Genomic DNA, 12,915 nt, shown 5'->3' with positions numbered 1-12,915 from the left:
CTCCGAACCTATTCGAATGCCGGGGCCGGTTCAAAGTTCGAAGGCCCCAGACGTTGCACTTTAAGGATGTGGGGAGGGTGCACTTACCCCTCCTGCTGCTTCCCTCCCCCCCGCCGGTGCCGTATCTTTGGAAAAACCTTCAGGACGGCAGCAGATCTCCTTGCCACCCCAGTGCCCTCATTGGCCAGAAGTACCGAGCATGCATGCACCCATTGTGAGCGCGTGTGCGCTCGCCAGAAGTGCATGCGCGCCTAGTACTTCCAGCCGATGAGGGCACCCGGGCGGCAGGGAGGTTTGAATGTAGCTCCTCATGGAGGCAAGCTGGTTATAAGATGACTGCCTTTTGGTAACCAGACGGCAGCCAGGGAAGGCCAATACTCTCCTGTCTAGCTTCTGTGAGCACCATACTGTTCATGTTGGTGATGTTTTAAAATGCAGCAGACATGTACCAAAGCCAGAAAATATAACTGGGGATGCTTTTTGTCATCTTTGGTCTTTTCCAAAAATACGGCGCCGGCGGGGGGAAAGTGGCGGGAGGGGTAAGTGCAGCCTCCTCCGCCCTTAAAGTGCAACACCCGGGGCCTCCGAACCGCCCGGCTGTGGTTCCGTGCACATTCCTACTCCACTTCTCCAAACACACACACACACACACACACACACAGAGGTCACGGCAGGAGAAGGCGCAACTGCTTTGGCCTAAGTCTATCCCGTCCCATTGGCCTTGGCTGGCATTATCTGAACCACTCTCCTGCTCACGCTCAGCACCTCCGTAAACCTGCCCCCATCCCTCAAATCCTAATCTCACAGCTGAATTAAAACAGGATTGACCTTTTGGCCCCAGCTGCCTGATCATATTAGGTGTGAATTGGCGCGATGGCCCTCACACACCCACGTGTGCTGAACAGGTCACCTCTACTGACTCCTTCTCAGGAGACAGAGAGAGAGAGAGAGAGAGAAACACACACACAGGTGTGGACAAGGCCTTTACTATAGCAATGCCATCAACTCCAGCTCCACTCTAACCTCAAAAATTAGTGGTGCTGTGCATACAGCATCTAGGGGTAAAACATCAGTTATTTCTCATTTTTATGATTTCACATACACATACATACCAGGCAAGTAAGGAAAAAAACAACTGGATGTCTGGCGGTGGGTGGCGGGGGGGCACTACAAACATTTTGCCTTCACACAAGCATGGAATTGAAGCTTCACTTTAATGTGCTATTTGAATTGTTATCCCATAGATGTGTTTGGTGCTGATGAACAGTCAAGAAAGCACAGTAGATATAATAATACCAATTTTTATGGGGGGAATTTTATTTTTCCCCCATGTCTTTAAAACTCTGGATCATTAGTTTCTTCCTTTTACATACCTTCGAAGCATACCAAGTTTGAAGGTGAAAAATCTCTTTTCTACATAACCTCTGAGATCTGTTTTACTTGTATTTGGAGCGCAAAGGTCCTGATTTCAACTTCTGTGCTGCTGCTGCTGCTGCTTTTACTAAAGTGGCTGTTTATATTTTGAAATATAAAAGTATTTTTAAAATCTATTTCTCATGTGTGCTTAGATTTACTTAATACTGGGCCATATTATCCAACTGTTCCCATCTGACTGGTTGGAAATTAGTGTATTTCCATTGGCAGAGCTTCTAATAAGTTACTAATATGACTAAATTCTGAGGATCAAAATTTCAGGAGGCTTCATTTGTAGGACATGCTATTATTTATTTTACATATTTCTATACCTTCCAAAACTCACGTCTCTGGGCAGTTTACCACAAGAAAACAAACAAAAAGTTAACAAATTCGCTAAAATAAATAACAGAAAACTTAAAGCAGTAGTAAAAACAAAATAAATGATATAGTAAAAGTTAAAACATTACAACAATTTAAAATTTAAAACAATGTTTTAAAACGATGTTAAAACAAGATTTAATTAAAAGCCTGGGTGAATAGGTGCATCTTTAAAGACTTTTAAAAAGTTGTCAGAGATGGGGAGGCTCTTATTTCAGCAGGGAGCACGTTCCAAAGCTTTGGGGCAGCAATGGAGAAGGCTCGTCCCCAAGTAGCCACCAGACGAGCCGGTGGCAACTGCAGACAGACCTCTCCTGATGATCTCAATGGGCAGTGGGGTTCATAATGAAGAAGATGTTCTCTTAAATATGCAAGGGGCCCAAGCCGTTTAGGGCTTTATAGGTTATAACCAGCACCTTGTATTTTACTCGGAAACTTATCGGCAGCCAGTGTAGGTCTTTCACTACAGGAATTATATGGTCTCTCCAAGATGGTTCAGAATATGTGCCTATGTATATATATGTATACGGTTACATGTATATTAGGGGCTACAAAGCTGCAATATCCAAAAGCTTTTAAATGCTGTAATTTTTAGATACAAGCTCTGATCTAAGAAAAGAAGGCCATTGTGGCTAGGGGTTATGGAAGTTATAGCCTCACAATATCTAGGGACCCAAGGTTGGGGACCTCTGATCTAGATGGATAGGGAATTTGTTTTCTGAGATTTAGCTTTCCAAAAATCTTTAGCAAGCAGTATGCCACACACACATACATCCCTATTTGTTCATGCCATGTTCACAATCCCACTGTGAGGAGCTATTACTGCAAAACAAATATCCTTTTTTTTCTGTTTTTCAGACAAATTTAAATGGTTTGCCTTTCAATATCTATAGAATGAACACCCCCAGAAAAACCTGAGTGCGGAGCCAATAAGCACCATCCGTAATCCAATGAAGAGAAAGAGCCTGCTGGTATAATTCTGACGTATGTGGTTGCTTGTAATAAAACAGTTGATTACTGTTCTCACGGGAAAAGGAAGCTTCTTCTCGTTTTCAAACCATCTCCAACATGAAAGAAGGGGCATGTTTGTCATGACCCAGTTATCACAAAAAGAATCATTTTGCGAGCCTCTCCTCTCACTGTTACATGTATATGCATATTAATTAATGCTGTGATATTACAATTAGCGTAATATTACACTATTACCTCTTCACCACCTGATTGAAACCAATGGTACTTCTAGGTAGGCATGCATAGAATGGACTGTGCTATAAAGCCAAAAACCTTAACCATTACAATTCACAGGTAGGCAGTGATTGACAGCAAAATCGAGCTAGCCTCTCAACGGCCCTGTATCCCTTGATGACAAAAAACAAAGGGAGCATTCCTCAGGGGGGGTTACTTATTGTGAACCTCTCCCAGCCAGCCTCCTGTGCTTTTCTAAGTCCAGCAGTTCAACAGAAGAGTAACTACACGTTTTGCTCCTTAACTCTCCACTTCTGCAAGGGCTAGAGCTTAGCTTTTTTGTTTGTTTGGGAATCCGGGCAAGTTAATGGACTAACCGGACGCCAAGAAACATGCTTAAGATCTGGTAAATACTAAATAATCTGGGGAAGATGGCAGCCTAATAACCCCCACCAGGGTTCCCTACAGTAGACTACCGAGTAATCTACTCAAAATGTCAATCTGTAAGTTTTTACTTTTGGGGCCGATCTGCCAGTTTCAAAGCCACGAGGGTGATGACTCTTTTGTATCAATACTGGGAAAACTCAAATTGTCCTACAAGGTGTTATCACTATTTCAAAATACACCTCAGCAGCTGCAGGGTGTGTACTGCACGATGCAGTAGTGTTCATGAGCATGCCTGCCTCTGCACGGGAGACATGATGAGCACCCGACAGATGTAACTTCTGGATCCTCAGGGGAGAGTGTTTATTTCCACAGTTACCCATGCCTTAGTCACGTCACGGCTGGATTACTGTAACGCGCTCTACGTGGGGCTGACCTTGAAGAATATCCGGAAACTGCAGCTAGTGCAAAATGCGACAGCTAGGGTTTTATCTGGAGCTGCCCAGTGGGAGCACATCACACCCATTTTGAAAGAGCTGCACTGGCTACCAGTTTGCTTCCAGGTCCAATTCAAGGTGCTGGTTTTGACCTTTAAAGCCCTTAACGGTTTGGGCCTGGGATACCTGAGGGACCACCTGCTCCCAAGGGTTGCTGCCTGCTTGACAAGGTCATCTGAAGGGGCTCTGCTCAGGGTGCCGACAATGAGAGAGGCTCGGTTGTCGTGCATGCGGGACAGGGCCTTCTCTGTTGCTGCCCCCAGACTCTGGAATGCTCTCCCGGTGGCTATTCGCTCCGGTCTCCATCACAGCTTTTCGAAAGCATGTTAAATCCTGACTTTTTACCCAGGATTTTATATAATTGTCTTTGCTGCTGCTCTTTGTATTTTGTACTGTTTTTTAATTTTTTAATCAGATTTGTTTTATATTTTAGTTTAATATTTTAATTGTGTCCTTTTTAACAATCTTGTTTTTAAATTTTGCTGTAAACTGCTTTGGTTTTTTTTTGGTTTTTTTAATGAAAGACGGTATATAAATTTAACAATAAATAAAATAAAAATAAAAATTTCCCTTCAGAATTTCAACTGCAGTGTATTCTACACAAGCCTTACTTTGAAGAGTGTTCAGGAATTGCAGTTTGTCCCAAATATAGCTAACTTGGACCAGGCTTCCTAAAGGTACCTCTGCCATCTGATGCATGGTGGGTGACAAGAGCAGAGAAGACCTTTTTGGCAATGTTGCCACATCTATGACTGTGTGTTTGTATGTGTGTGCGCGCGCCTATGCTGAAATCTTGCCTGCATGAGGCAAATATCTTTTTATTTTCCCAAGCTTTTAACATTGAATATTAAAATCTCTCTTTTATTGCAGCCTTTCTTTCACAGTTTCATTGCCAAAGTTTTACTGTTGTATGTCTACGCTTGCGCTGCTTTTAAAACCATGCAATTATGAACAATTCTGATCATTGTTGAAAGGCCACATATACACTAAACAAGTTGTTCTAGTAAGAACTAAACTGCCTACTTTCCTTTCTCTCTCTACAACTGGACTAAATTTGGTGCAAATTGAGGTCCACAAATGAGATCTCTTGTGCTTCAAAGGATCATGCATCCGCCATCTTGGATCAGGGTGGATGACATCATTACAAAACCACACCACTGAGGTACCCCTGTGTGTCACTCACTACAACTGTCCCAACTTTAGTTCAAATTGGTTAGACAGTCCTCAAGATAGCCCACTTGCATCTTAAACATTCATGCGTCCGCCATCTTGAATCGGGGTGAATGACATCACCACAAACTATGCCATTGGGGCATGCCTATGTGTTCCTACAGCTAAGCTATAGCAAATTTGGTTCAAACTGGTCAGGTGGTTCACAAGTTAGCCCACTTGCACCTCAAAAGTTTACATGTCCACCATCTTGAATTGGGGTGGATGACATCATCAAACTACGCCATTGAGATGTCCCTATGTGTCCCTGCAACTGTACCCGATTTGGTTAATACTGTTCCAGGCATTGCGAAATTGATTGGACGCGGGGGACGGACACACAGAATGCCAGGTGATCTCATAAGCCTACTGGAAAGTAGGCTAACAACACACACACACACACACACACACACACCCCAAAGCCTAGCAACTCACACACAAAAATTTAATTAGGCATCCCTGAAAGGCAAAAGAAGAGAGAAAACAGGGGCAAGTGCATTAATTGTATTGTATTTTAACTTTTGTAAACCACCTTGGGATACCTTATGAAAGGAGGTATAAAAACTGAATGATAATTAAATTTAAAATACAACAAATATTAATAAAACAGTTTAAAATTAATTTTAAGTAAAAGCCTGAGAAAACAGGTGAGTCTTGAGGGCCTTTTTTAAAGCAAATGTTTCTTGAGGAGTCTTCTATCCCCCTCTCTTCTTACACACACAACCTCCCTGTCAGATGTCATATGAAGCTGTAGGATCGTGCATGCTCAGCCCACACATGTACATCACAAGGTGCGAAAAGGAACCCCACACATTCTGTTATGTGCCAAGAAGGCCTTATTTATAACGGAGGAAAAGAAAAAACAGTCCAGAAAATAAATGGTATTGCTTGACAATCTGAGGGAAATTACAAGTCTTAACTTGTCCTTTTAATTTCTGTGGGACTACTTTGAGTAATTTTCCTCAGGATGTTAGTCAAAGCAGAAGTGCCTTAACCCCCGGAACTTGGGGACCCTGTCTGGTCCTCCAAGGTCCGGAGGAGACTCCAAATGGCTGGCATCTTGAAGCAACTGCGAGGCACGCCTGTGGGCTTGTGACGGCGCCCATCGCAGTTGCTTCAAGACACTGGCCCAAACAGATAGGCTCAGCATCGTTCCTACTCACACGCCACCGCCGCGGGAGAAGGGAGGACTGCTCCTCCCCCCCCCCCCCGCAGCCCCCCTTCGGCCATGCTAAGAGTTTTTTGTTTGTTTTGTTAAAACTGATCTTTGGCAGGGCGGGCCCCCCAAAGGAAGTTTCAGGGGGCCTCGCACGGATGGGGGCCCCTCACGGCTTGGTGGTCTGTGCACCCAAGTTACCTTGGTGCACCCCTGAGTCAAAAGTAGTCCCATTGAAATTAAAAGGACAAGTTAAGAGATGCTTAACTTGTCCTTTTCATTTCAATAGAACGACTCTGGATATTTTTCCTCAGGATGTCAACAACCACCGACAGCATCAAAGGTAATGTTGAGGAGTAAAAGGATAGGGTTTCATCTTAGCCAGAGTGAACAGAAATCACCTTCTGTGATTTAGAAGATATTTGGCTGGGCCCGGTTTTAAAATAGGCGAGGTAATAATAAAGAATATAGTGCCTTAGTGCCTTTGACCATGGGCAGAGTATCTTTCCCTCATCACAGATCATGGGCGTAGCTTCCATTGGACAAGGGGCGACAGTTGCACCTGGGCCCACATGGTTTGAGAGGCCCCCAGGGCAGTCCCCCCTTGTCCGTGGGTCACTGCCGCCCCACTGCACTCGCTGCTACTTCCCATCTTCGCCGCCGGGGGAGTGGCAGCAGCGGGCAGGCTTTGCCCCACTCTACTACCACCGGAGTGTGGGCTCTCCTCCTCTGAACGGCACACCTGCGCTGTTTGAGTAGGGAGACCCTTGTGTGCCAGCAACATACTCAAGCGGCGCAGAAGCGCTGTTCGGAAGAAGGGAAGCCTGCGCACCGGGCGGTAGTGGAGTGAGGGGAAGCCAGGAGGAAGCCCAACCGCCGCCGCACTAAAGATGTAAAGATGGCGGTAAAGATGTGAGGTAGCGACGGCGTGGCGAGGGCACCCCCACCCCCAGAGGTAATTAAGGGGGGGCTCGCAAATGAAGGGGGCGTGGTTTTGGCAGTGGGGGCCCCCTATCTGACTTTGTCCCCTGGCCACCAGGAACCTCGCTATGCCCCTATCACAAATGAACAACAAATAGCGACTTTGTGACTAGGGACAGCGCTTTCAAGATAGGGGATGCCACCGCCTAGCCAAAGTTTACACCTCAGCACCTAGAAATAAAGCAGAGTTTCTGTTTTACGTATATATATGTGTGTTGTCTTTGCTTCAGTAGGCAGAGCTGAATCTGAACAAGGCCTCAGAAGGGCCACTTAGGTCCAGCTGTGGAAGAAAAAGCGTGACAAAGATGAGAGTGCTTCTGATCATGTACCAAGTACAACAGCAGTTAATAGCAGCAATCATCCCCTCTGAGGTAAGAACATGCAGGGCTGAGAATGCAGCTGCTGGCAGGCTTGAGCCGTGGCATCCCTTACTTTAGTAAGTAAACACTACCAGGAGGGGAGGGCAGCAAAACTCCTAATTCCTATAGACCTAGAGTTCCCAAGTTTGGAGACCCCAGATGCTACTAGACTACAGTTCCCATCAGCCTCAGCCACAATGGCCTTCCACAATGGATGGTGGGAGCTGTAGTCCAACAACTTCTGGGGACCCAAGCAGAGGTGCACCTAGATCATTTTGGAGCCCGGACCTAGAGCCCCACCACCACCCAAATAGTAAGGTCCCCCTATTCTTATCCCACATATGTCTTTGTTTCCCCCACCCCTGTTGCTAATGTACCCAGCTCAAATCAAATCACACTTGGCCGCCCAGCACAGTGCAGGCTAGCGGTGACCACACCACCCGGGCCAGACTAAAGAGAATTTGGAGGTCCCCGGGTGGTGTGGAGGCCCTGGAATTCGGCCCCAAAGTCCAGGGGTGAGAGTGCTTCTGAACCCAAGACCGAGAACCCCGGCTGTAGACCAGAGGTTCTCAAACTGATCTGCAAGGACCATCCAGATGGTCTACAAAAAGGTTGCAGAACAGTTAAGGATAGCTATAATTTGCCTTGCAGTGAGTTTTAAGTACTTATTTGCACACCATCTCAAATTCACATTAGTGATGTGCACAAACTGGTTCAACATTCTATTCCTAGAAAGTTGAACGGGTTCAGGAACTGGCATTTGAACCGGTTCGAACACAGGAGCGGGGGCTCCTTTAAGGCGGGGGGAGGGTATCCTGACCTCCCCCACCGCACGCACTTCCCTCTCCGGCACGGCTTCAAAAACCGCTGGCGTGGGGTTGGCTGTATACCCTCTTGCTGCCCCGGTCAGCGTAATACCGGAAGTGGCCCATGTGCATGGAACCGGTTCCATTTACACCCCTAACTCTCATCACTGGTTTACAAACAAGTGGGAGTTACGTGCTTTGATCTGAAGAGCAAAAAGAGTTTATGGAGGGGTCCGCTGAGATCCCAGGCCATTTCCAAGTGATCCGTGAGAGAAGACGTTTGAGATTCTCAGCTCCTGCCACTCAGGAAAGTTTGACATTCACAAACAGCTCAACAGGAGAAATGGCCCACAGACCCAGATTCCCCCACATTTGCTCATACAGACAAATATAGCCATCAAGCACCTTATGGAGAGCACCTTCCTTGTGAGGCAAGTTTACAACACCTGGGGCTTTTTAGAAAAAAGACTATGGGGAGACATGATCGAGGTCTATAAAAGTATGCATGGTGTGGAGAAAGTGGACAGAGAAAACATTTTATCTCCTGCATTATCTATTGTGATTTTTATCTGTTTTTACGAGTTTTAAATGTTTTATATTTTATATTATGTTTTAATCTGTACACCGCCTGGAGATTTCTATATTAGGGGTATAGAAATTCAGTCAAACACCACTACGAGCAGGGGCTCATCCCATGAATCAGATTGCCAAGAATTTTAGCACCGAGAAAGAGGAAATGCTTTTTCACACAATGCACAATTAACCTATGGAATTCTCTGTCACAAGATGTGGTGACATCCAACAGCCTGGATGGCTTTAAGAGGGATTTAGATAAATTCATGGAGAACTAGTCTATCAATGGCTATTAGTCTGAGGGCTAAAGGCCACCTCCAGCCTCAGAGGCAGGATGCTGCTAAATCCCAGTTGCGGGGGAGCAAACAGCAGGAGAGAGGGCAAGCCCTCCCCTCTTGCATGTGGGCTCCTCAGAGGCCACTGTGGTGGGCCACTGTGTGAAACAGGATGCTGGACTAGATGGACCTTGGGCCTGATCCATCAGGGCTGTTCTTATGTTCTTCCCATGCAACCCCATATAAACGGAAGCCATGGCTCTCTCACTTTTCATATTTGGGCAGGGAAAGAAAGAAAAAATTCCCTCAGTTGAGACTGGCCTGCTTTTTATTACTGCTTTCTAATTACTTTTGCCTTTTCCAAGTGCATCTGCCTTTGGCTCATTCTGCACAAGCCATCCCAAAAACTATTTGCTCTTTATTTGCCCTTTTCTTACAGGGCTGACGGATGGGAAGGACCCAGCCTTTCCCTGGCTCTCCAATACAGACGTGCTTGAGAGCTAAATAGGACACAAGGGTGGACAACCTGAGGCTCTCCAGCTAACTGCTGTACTACAACTCCCATCATACCCATCTTAATTGTGGCTGCGGATGATGGGAGTTGTAGTCAAACAACAGCTGGAGAGCCTTAGGTTGGCCCCCTCTGTTCTAAAGGCCAGACTCGGTGTTCTGAGGAGAAATCTTCGAGGAGAGAAATGGCGGAGAGCACTGTGAGAGAGGGACCAAACTCGATCCCTCGATTATCTCAAAGGAAGATCGCACAGGCTTCCTGGCAGGTTATGGCACTAAATCACAGGGATTTTTGGAACTGCTGTCTTGTGTTCTTGCCCAAAAGTTCCCTGCAAAATATACGAGGCTTGCCACAGGTTGCACCCTTTGTTACAGAAGTACAAACACATTTGTGCAAGCACACCAGTCTGGAATGCAAGCAAAGAAACCAAAAGCAGGAGTCGACAGATAACCACAACCAAAGCCATAGGGAATCAGATTTTAAAAATATAAAGAGGGACAGGACCTTGCAGATCTCCTGGGGCAGGGAGTTCCACTGTCTAGGTAAAGCTACAGAAAAGGTATTCCCACCACCAGAGCAGTGGATGGCAGCAAAATACACAGATAGGCCTCCCCAGAGAATCTCAGAGTGTTTTTGGTGCTTATTTTTGCTATAGGGGTTTATATTGTGTGTTATCAAAGGAGCAAACAAGATCGGCACAAAAAGACAACAATGAATGAAAACAAACGACTCAATGTCCCTGCCCCAAAATGATAAGTATTGTATAATTTGGGAAAACTAAACGTCACTTCTATTCCGAAAACTGAACTCACTTTTTGGACAGTACAAGGCTATAGCGGCAACTAGGAGGCCAGTTTTTGAATTCCAGATTTAGTCACAGAAATTATTGAGAGGTGTCTCAACCTTGGGTCCCCAGATGTGGTTGGACTTCAAATCCCATCATCCCCAGCCACCAGAGACAATGGTGACTGGGGGGTGATGGGAGCTGTAGTCCACCCATATCGGGGGACCCAAGGCTGAGAACCCCTGGCTTAAAACAATGGAAAGAGATACCTGTGGTTATGTTCTAGTCACAACAAAGCCTTTGACATCCTAATTATTTTGCCCCGGTGATGCAGTCAATGGCTACGCAATCCCCAGTTTGGCAGGTTACAGTTGGTGACTAACATGATGTATGACTCACACCTCAAGGAACTGGCATGCCCAACTTCAGGCTAGTTCACACATGCACAGTCATTACTCTTCAGCCCTAGCATTGAGTGACTCTGCAGATAGCGCTTTTTCTACTTACCTACCTGTTGGACCTCATTCACCACATGAATCTGCCAGGGCCCTCCACCGATCATATCGACAGATTCGGCCATGGGGTCAAAAGATAGGGCCTTCTCAGTTGTGGCCCCTAAGCTCTGGAATCTCCTCCCAGAAGAGCTTTGCCATGCTCTCTCCCTTAGGGTTTTTATTTGTTCAGAGAGGCTTTTTAAATGTCTTTTGTTACAGTCTGAAGGGTTGTTAATTTTTAATTGGGTCTGTTTTAATCAATTTATTTTTATACTGTGTTTTAGATGTTTTTATTGCCCCAAGCAGTATTGTACTGGAGGAATGGGATATAAGCATTTTAAATAATAAGAAGATTAAATAATCACCACTGCCTGGTCTCTACTCTTCTTCTCTACAATGCCTCCCCATCCCCAGACTTGGGCAATGCAATAAGAGCTGGTTCACACATGCAAACCCCTTCTATTTCCTCTATGTGACTGTATATACAAGGACACAGCCCCAAGGAGAAAAGCTTATATGAACCAGGTGGGACACAGAAACAGCTGCAATTGCAATTGCAGGGGCAGCTCTTCCCTGAGGCTGGGGGAGGCAGTTGCCTCAAGCAGCATCAGCAAGAGAGCGAGATGACCCCTGATGCTCCTCCACTTGCCTCCTGGTGCCACCATTTGAAAAAAGAAAGGGGGTGGGAATTTGGCATCATGCCACAGGCACAGAGATATCCTGGGCCTCCACTGCTGCCTGTGGTGAGCTTTCTGCTGTCACAGCCACTGCGTACCACTTGGGCTCACTCAAATAAGAATGTAAGAACAGCCCTGCTGGATCAGGCCCAAGGAGGCCCATCTAGTCCAGCATCCTGTTTCACATCGTGGCCCACCAGATGCCTCTGAGAAGCCCACAGGAAGGGGTTGAGGGCGTGCCCACTCCCCTGCCAAGTGGTATGGAGAGGCATCATTCCTTTGAGGCTGGAGGTGGCCTATAGCCACCAGACTAGTAGCCATTAACAGACCTGTCCTCCGTGACAATGTCTGAGCCCCTTTTAAAGCCATCCAGGCTAATGGCCATCACCACATCCTGTGGCAGAGAATTCCATAGGTTAATTGTGCACTGTGTGAAGACTTCCTTTTGTCAGTCCTCAGTTTCCAGACCTTCAGTTTCATGGGGTGACCCCTGGTTCTAGTGCTGTGAGAGACGGAGAAAAATTTCTCTGTCCACTTTCTCTACTCCATGCATAATTTTATACACCTTGATCATGTCTCCCCGTTGTCGCCTCTTTTCCAAACTAAAGTGTCCCAGATGCTGTGTCCTTGCCTCATAAGGAAGCTGCTCCAGGCCCCTGGTCCTCTTGGTTGCCCTCCTCTGCCCTCAGTCTTTCTTCAAGGGGTTACACACCCAAACCATAATCATACAGAGAAAATAAGTAGGTCTGGCATATATGACTTGGCCCAAGAGTGCCCAGAAATGTTGTAGAATCTCTTTATGAGAGGAGATTCTATGAACCACCACCAGACATGGACTGGATTTACAGAATCTTAGAGCTGGGTAGGACAATTATCCCACCCACCTTTTGCTCATGAGAACCAGCTAATAGTTGCTTGTGAGACACAAGGAGTTAGTATTAGGCTTATCAAGTCCTTTAGAGGTCATCTGGAAGGTGCAGAAAAGCTCCCGCTTCAAGCCTGTGTCCATTCTCTGATGCAGTTATGGGGCACGTGATCCGATGTGCCTTGGCCTCCCCTTTTGCACTCAAAAATCCTAAAATACACTCATGTGCATTTGGGTGCAGGAGATAGAACGATGACTTAAAGCAGAGGCTCCTAACCTAAGGTGCCCAGCTGTTGTTGGACTACAGCCCCCATCATCCTTTGGCCTTTGGGTCTGGGGATGATGAGAGTTGCAATCCAAGAACA

The 12,915-nt window shown here is 46.1% G+C and overlaps 1 protein-coding gene and 1 long non-coding RNA gene across 6 annotated transcripts in view; one reads left to right on the top strand and one right to left on the bottom strand.

Moving 5' to 3' along the window:
- The window catches only part of GUCY2D (guanylate cyclase 2D, retinal), a 52,510-nt gene extending 45,750 nt beyond the window's left edge, over window positions 1-6,760 (bottom strand). For 3 of the 5 annotated variants that reach the window (XM_053261206.1, XM_053261210.1, XM_053261211.1), the window contains exon 1: window positions 6,627-6,760. The gene's annotated coding sequence lies outside the window, so the exon portion shown is untranslated. Of the gene's footprint in view, window positions 1-1,112; window positions 1,298-4,471; window positions 4,549-6,626 lie in introns of those variants that run through there. The other 2 variants (XM_053261208.1, XM_053261207.1) reach the window with 2 other exon arrangements.
- A 133-nt stretch (window positions 6,761-6,893) lies between these two features.
- Window positions 6,894-11,321, top strand: LOC128329664 (uncharacterized). The gene is made up of 3 exons (XR_008309744.1): window positions 6,894-7,180; window positions 7,437-7,577; window positions 9,659-11,321. It is a non-coding gene; the product is annotated as an uncharacterized LOC128329664 (long non-coding RNA).
- The last annotated feature ends 1,594 nt before the right edge of the window (window positions 11,322-12,915 follow it).

The sequence above is a fragment of the Hemicordylus capensis genome, chromosome 6, assembly GCF_027244095.1.
Source record: "Hemicordylus capensis ecotype Gifberg chromosome 6, rHemCap1.1.pri, whole genome shotgun sequence".
NCBI lineage: Eukaryota > Metazoa > Chordata > Lepidosauria > Squamata > Cordylidae > Hemicordylus > Hemicordylus capensis.
This window is presented reverse-complemented; position numbering and strand designations above follow the sequence as displayed.